The following is a 7,227-nucleotide window of genomic DNA, read 5'->3' as shown; positions in this document are numbered from 1 at the left end:
GAGCCAAAAGCCAACATAACGGACATTGCCAACATGACGATGGAGGCATACAAGAGATAGATGCATGAAGAGAACAGACTAGGACTTGTGCAACCCATAATTCCCAACACAACCAGCTTTCAACTGAATAGGACACATACCTGATCAATTGAACGACATACGCTTCTATGGGAAAGACCATGAAGACTCCTAAAAGCATATTGATGATGTCAATGACATCGCCAACTACTTCAACATACCAAACATACCAGGAGAGATAGTTTTGCTAAGAATGGTCCCTGTTACTCTTAAGGGTGTAGCAAAAGATTGGCTAAAGGCACTCCCATCGCGAACAATAACAACTTCGACACAAATGCATGAAGAGTTCATAAAATAGTTTTGCCCACCTTCTAAAGTTTCCAGGTTCAAGAAGGCTATTTCAAATTTTAAGCAACAAGCGGGAGAGTCACTGTATGAGGCATGGTACCATTATAAAGGATTTCTTACAAACTGTCCTCAAAATGATCTAAATATTTAACAAGAGGCCTTGATTATCTATGATGGCGTAAACTTCACTACTAGGAAACTCCTTGATTCTCAAGGGCCACTTACAAAGAAAAAACCGGTCATGATAAAGGAGCTAATCGAGGAATTTTCCAAGCATTCAAGAGAATATCATAAACTTTGACAAGATGTGACTGGAGGAATTATGAATTCTGCTTTGGATGACATGGCAGCGGTCTTATCGATGTTCATTACATGGATAGGAGGATGACTAAAATGGATCAAAAAAATCGATGTTATACGAGTGGGGTGTGAAAACTGTAACGGGCTGCATTTAACTAAAGATTGTGATATTGATAAAAGTGGAAACCCAAAGGCGCAAGTTTGCTATTCGAGTGGTGATCATTATGATGAAGACTGTAGAAGGCCCAAAAGTAAGTGGTTACCTTATGATGAGTACAAGAAAGCAAAGGAATAGAAGTATGAATAAAAAGGAAGAGGCTTTTACCAAAAAGAGGAACCAACTCCTGAAAAGAAACCTAATTTTGAGACAATTCTTGCTCGTTTTTTTGCCGCATCAGATAAGAGACACGAAGATACCGAAGCAGTACTTGGAAATCAGCAAGCTGCGATCATGAACCTTGAGCAACAAATCGGACAATTACTAAAGCAATTCAACAAAATACTACCAGGCACACTTCCAGGAAACACCGAACAAAACCCGAAACGAGCTCACATCCAGGCCATTACAACTAGAAGTGGGAAAATTGCTACCCATATGACTATTAATAACAAAAATAACCTAGATGATGAGCATGAAAGGTGAAAATCAAGTCAAGAAAAGGATACTGAACAGTCACCACAATGTGGTGATGACACCATGACATGGAAAACACCTGAAAAGAAAATTTTTGAACCCGTGAAGTCATAGCAACCACCGCCTCCCTTTCCCAGTAGAGCAAAACAAGATAAAAATGCTAAAGACTACTAGAAGTTCCTAGATCAAATCAAATCCCTTGAAATCAATATTCCGTTCAATGAAGCCTTAGCTCAAATTAATGCCAAAGTATGCAAAGTTTCTTAAGGATAAACTAACAAACCGATAGAAGATGAAGGAAATATCGAAGCTAGTACTAATGAAACCTGCTCAGCTGCAATGTTGAATATGCTACCAAAGAAAATGATTGATCCGGATATTTTAACACTTTCATGCCAATTCGAGAAATTAGCCATAAGCGACGCTCTAGCCAATTTAGGACCAAGTGCTAACTTAATTCGTTATTCATTCTTTAAGAAGCTTGACCCCCGGAACCAAGACCAATCCGCATGTCCATCCCCTTAACAAATAAAAAAGTGACCGTTCCAAGAGGATTTTTTGAAGATTTCTTAATCAAAGTTGAAAAGTCTATTTTTCCTGCAGATTTTATTCTTTTTGACATTGAGGAAGCTGAACAAGTGTCAATTATTCTTGGAAGGCCCTTTTTTAGCATTACCTGAGCCTTGGCTGATATAAGAGAATCCAAACTCACTCTTTGAGTTGGAGAAGAAGCAGTCACTTTTGGGGTTAATAGAGCAATAAAACAATCAAGGATAAGTGATGATATGGCTTTCTCGGTAGATGTGTTCGATGAAATTTTGGAGAAGGAGTTTGGGGGATGGAAGGAAAAGGAAACCGAGGGGTACATGGCTCTACAAGAAAGAGATGTTGATGTTGAACATGAGATACAAGAGCAAGAGAAGCTACTGGAAGAGAGCACGTACAACGAGTTGAAAAAGGCAAGTGAAGAATCACCATGATGTGGTAGTGACACCACGGCGTGGGAATCTAAATTTACTCGATCAAACGTAAAAAGCTACAACACCACAAAGTGGCAAGATGCCCACCTCACGGTCACTGAACAAAACCCGTAAATCGAGTTAAAATCTTTTCCCGAACATCTAGAGTATGCATTCTTGGAAGAAAATGAACAGAAGCCAGTCATCATAGTAGCTAATCGCACACAACACGAAAAAGAAAGCCTAGTTGAAGTACTCAAGAAACATAGAAATGCCATCGCATGGAAGATCACTGACATCAAAGGAATTAGTCACTCATATTGTTCACATAAAATCAATTTAGAAGAGGGAGCAAAACCTGTGGTGCAACGCCAAAGGAGATTAAACCAGAACATGCAAGAAGTAGTGAATAAGGAGGTAGTCAAACTCTTGGATGTCGGTATCATTTACTCAATATCGGTTAGCCAATGGTTGAGTCTGGTACACGTTCTACCTAAAAAGGAGGCATGACGAACAAACGAAGAAAACGAGCTCATTCCAATGAAAATGGTAACCGGTTGGCGTGTGTGCATAGATTATCGCAAGCTAAAAAATGCCACATGCAAGGACCATTTTCCTTTACCATTTATTGATCAAATGCTCGAAATATTATCCGGTCGCCTTTAATACTGCTTTTTAGATGGTTTTTTAGGATACTTTCAAATCCCTATTGATCCTCAAGAACAATAAAAGACCACGTTCACTTGCCCAAGTGGGACCTTTGCTTATCGATCAATGTCATCCGGGTTATGCAACGCACCAGCCACGTCCCAAAGATGCATGATGGCTATTTTCCAGAATATGGTTGAAAAGTTCATGGAACACTTCATGGATGATTTTTCTATTTTTGGGTCCTCTTTTGATGATTTCTTGTCCAACCTTGATTTGATGCTTGCAATATGTGAAAAGTCCAAATTGGTCTTAAATTGGGATAAGTGTCATTTCTTGGTCAAAGAAGGGATTGTTTTGGGACATAAAGTCTCCAAATCAGGGATAGAGGTGGAACATGCAAAGGTTGACACTATAGCCAAATTACCACCTCCAACAAATATAAAAGGGGTAAGAAGTTTTGTGGTCCATGTGCGATTCTACCACTGATTTATAAAGGATTTTTCGAAAATTACAAGGCCATTAACCCAACTTCTTTTGAAAGATGCCACATTCGACTTCTCAAACGAATGTATTGCAGCCTTTCAATTATTGAAAGAGAAATTAATCAATACCCCAATTATGATCGCCCCGAGTAGCAACCTCCCATTTGAGCTCATGTGTGATGCAAGTGATTTTGCGGTAGGAGCGGTCCTTGGACAAAGGGTTGATAAGCCTTTTCAACCTATATATTATGCAAGCAAGACATTAAATATGGCTCAAGAAATTATACTACCATTGAAAAGAAGCTCCTTGTTGTTGTTTATGCTTTTGACAAATTTTGCCCTTCATTTTTCCCTTAAGTATCTTTCTGCAAACAGGATGCTAAGCCAAGATCGATCTGATGGGTGTTACTCTTGCAAGAATTTTACATCGAGACTAGATATAAAAAGGTTTTGGAGAATTTGGTGGAAGATCACCTCTCGAGACTAGAAAACCCAAAAATGGAGAAATTAGAAGTCCACGAGATTAGAGATGATTTTCCTAAAGAATATCTAATGGTAATTGTAAGAGAGGTGCCTTGGTATGCTTACATAGCCAAGTATTTGGCTAGTTATTATCGTCCAAAAGGTTTGACTCATCAACAAAAGAAGAAATTATTTTCAAAGATTAAGTTCTACTTTTGGGAACTTCCATATCTATTTAGAAGTTGCGCAGATGGAATGATAAGATGATGTATCATAAAATTTGGGAAGGGAAGTTTGGAAATCTTGAAGCATTATCATAACGGGCCCACCAGAGGAAATCATGGAGCGCATTACATGACAAAGAAGGTACTTGATTCAAGATTCTATTGGCCTAAAATTTTGAAAGATGCCACCCAATTTTTCAAGGAATGTGATTCGTTCCAACGATTGGGCAACATTTCATCCCGAAACGAGATACCCCAAAATAACAACCAAATTTGTGAAGTATTTGATGTTTAGGGTATCGACTTTATGGGTCCATTTCTGATTTCTCGAAGGAATAAGTATATACTAGTGGCAGTTAACCATGTCTCAAAATGGATGGATGTACAAGCCTTACCAACAAATGATGCTTGGGTGGTGGTACGATTCCTAAAGAGGTTGTTTTTGGGTTTCGATGTTCCAAAGGCTTTAATAAGTGATCGAGGAACTCACTTTGCAAATGAAAACTAGACAAAGTGTTACAAAAATATGGTGTATACCATATATTTGCAACACCCTATCATCCCCAAACAAGTGGGCAAACCGAAGTCACAAATCAGGTGTTAAAAAGAAGTGTTGAACTATCGGTTGGTGGTAACAAGGACTGGTCGGAAAAGTAAGATGAAGCATTGTAGGCATTTCGAACTGTCTTTAAAACACCGATTCGTATTACACCATATAGGTTGGTATTTGGTAAAAATTGTCATTTGCCAGTAGAAATTGAACACAAGGCGTTTTGGACTTTGAAGACTTGCAGTTATGAGTTAGCTGAACTACGAAGCAATCGTCTAATGCAAATGGATGCCCTAGAGGAATTGAGAACTCAAGCATCCACAATCCCCTTGATCTATAACAACAAAACGAAGAAATGGCATGATGCAAGGTTGAGAGTACACGAAGATTTTCAATAATGGAAAAATGTTCTCCTTTATAACTCAAGAATGATGCTTTTTCCTAGGAAACTACAGACACATTGGGACAGGCCATTTATTATCAAACAAGTATTTCCACATGGGGCTATAGAGTTAATTGTAAGATATGCAAATCCTTTCAAGGTTAGTAGACATCGGGTAAAGCATTATGAGGAAGGAATGCCAATTGAGGAGACTAAAGGAGAAAACATGAAGTTTTCAGTAACCACATCAATGTAGAGCGGAAAGGAGTCTGGCTCACGAATCCCAAAAAAAAGTGCTTGTATGACGCAACCTGTGGTTTAGAGTTTGGATTTTCTTTCCTTTTCTTTTATTTGCTTTATTTTTGTTTGTTTGCTTATTTTGCTTTACTTTGTTGATTTTTCACTCCTCTGAATCTCTTTATGGATTTTGTTGAGAAAAGTAGCATGGAATGAGTGTGGAGTGGAGGTTTTTATGAAAACATTGCCTAAAATAAATTATTTTATTTAACACGATGTGGTATAATTCACCACGACATGGTTACTTTTCACCCGTAGTCAAGTTTAGGTTTTTTAAGCTTAATAAATCATTTTCTTCTTTTACTTTTCCTCCTCATTCTTGCCGTGTTGCTCCTCCCTAGAAATCCTCTACTTTTCTTCTTCCGATTTAAAGCTTTTCCAACAAAAAGGTATGATTTTTAACCCACTTGTCATAGTAATAATCGAGTATTGTTGCATCTATGGTATGAATTTGTTGCAATTAAATTTTATTTAGGGATTCAGTTAGTTAGGGTTCCAAAAATTAGTACAATCGGGCTTGATTTTGGGTGTTTTTGCTATGAATCTTACTCTAAAACATGTCTTTTTATTCCCTAAGTAAAACCCAGGACTTGATTTTAGTTTAAATCGCCTGCATTTGTTTGATTACAGTCCCGATACACGAACTGTTTGTCGACCATGACGACTCATCGTGGTGCTCGTCGTGGACACTGTTTATTCAGCTTATATTAACTATTTAACATTCTAATTTTTAGTTGGTTGTTTGGAATGGTTTTCTATGTTTCTTTTACAGATAATGCACGATCGAGGTTGCAAAAATCAACCCGGGGGTCTGTGACATCCCCAAATTCACGGTCATGTTAAAAATTTTATTTAAGCTTATTTAAAAATGAGAGTATCTATTTTGAAGAATTATATTGCGGAATTTGTTCCCAGAAAACATGATAAATATATTATCAAATCATTTCCGAAGAAATATATTTTGTTATATTAAAACTTTAGGATGCCATTGTAAATACAGAAAAATAAGTATAAACAGACCTCACATTCTTTTACACTAACGATTTACATCTTCTATAATTTCTCGGTGTAATGTGTCTTTGTATCGATACATGTGATACAAATAAACTGAGTGGGTCAGGTTGGGAAACCTACTGAGTACATAAGGATTTCAATCCCACAATGTTATATCATATATATATATATATATATATATATATATATATATATATATATATATATATATATATATATATATGTTTTAGAACTCACAATATATACAATTTCGCCTCGTATAAGCAATTTTACCCAACCCCGTCGATCCTCACAACGACACGATCTATACTTTTGGATCTAAAATTAACATCATTACCTTATCCATACTCCCAGATCAGGTATGTCTAATCCACGCTCTTGGATCAATAACTATGCCCATTCCGTACTCTCGGACTAGGGACAATTGACTATGTCTAATCCATGATCCCGGTTTAATGACAAATAATTGTGTCCTCTCCATACTCTCGGACTAAGGAAAAATGACTATGTCTAAATACATGCTCTCGGATCAATGAAAAATCTTAAAGTTCTACCCTCCGTGTAGATTATAAGTCCCTAAATTTACTTGATGTATTAATCAGATCCACTTGATGGTGTGGAATCCCAATCAAGTGGATGATGCAAGATAGAATGGAGAAGAAGAATAAGAAGAAGAAGATGAATCTTCAATGCACACAATAATGTTCAATAATGATCCAGTACACAAGATTCACACGCACACACACACATGTTCTTTCCTTGTTTCTCTCTCTAGAACACATTAATATGACAATAGAAGCCCCAAATCACATTCCTACACTCTTCTCTATTGTCTTTCTTCTAAAACACGCCTAATAACACACTATTTGTACATATGGACAAAACCCAAGCCCAAAACCCAAAGGC

The 7,227-nt window shown here is 37.2% G+C and overlaps 1 non-coding gene across 1 annotated transcript; it reads right to left on the bottom strand.

The window, feature by feature from the left end:
- Positions 1–400: 400 nt before the first annotated feature.
- Positions 401–507, bottom strand: LOC145065161 (small nucleolar RNA R71). Its single transcript, XR_013688309.1, has one exon. It is a non-coding gene; the product is annotated as a small nucleolar RNA R71 (small nucleolar RNA).
- Positions 508–7,227: the final 6,720 nt, after the last annotated feature.

Source organism: Lactuca serriola, chromosome 7, assembly GCF_051521515.1.
Source record: "Lactuca serriola cultivar US96UC23 chromosome 7, Lser_US96UC23_V15, whole genome shotgun sequence".
Taxonomy (NCBI): Eukaryota; Viridiplantae; Streptophyta; class Magnoliopsida; order Asterales; family Asteraceae; genus Lactuca; species Lactuca serriola.
This window is presented reverse-complemented; position numbering and strand designations above follow the sequence as displayed.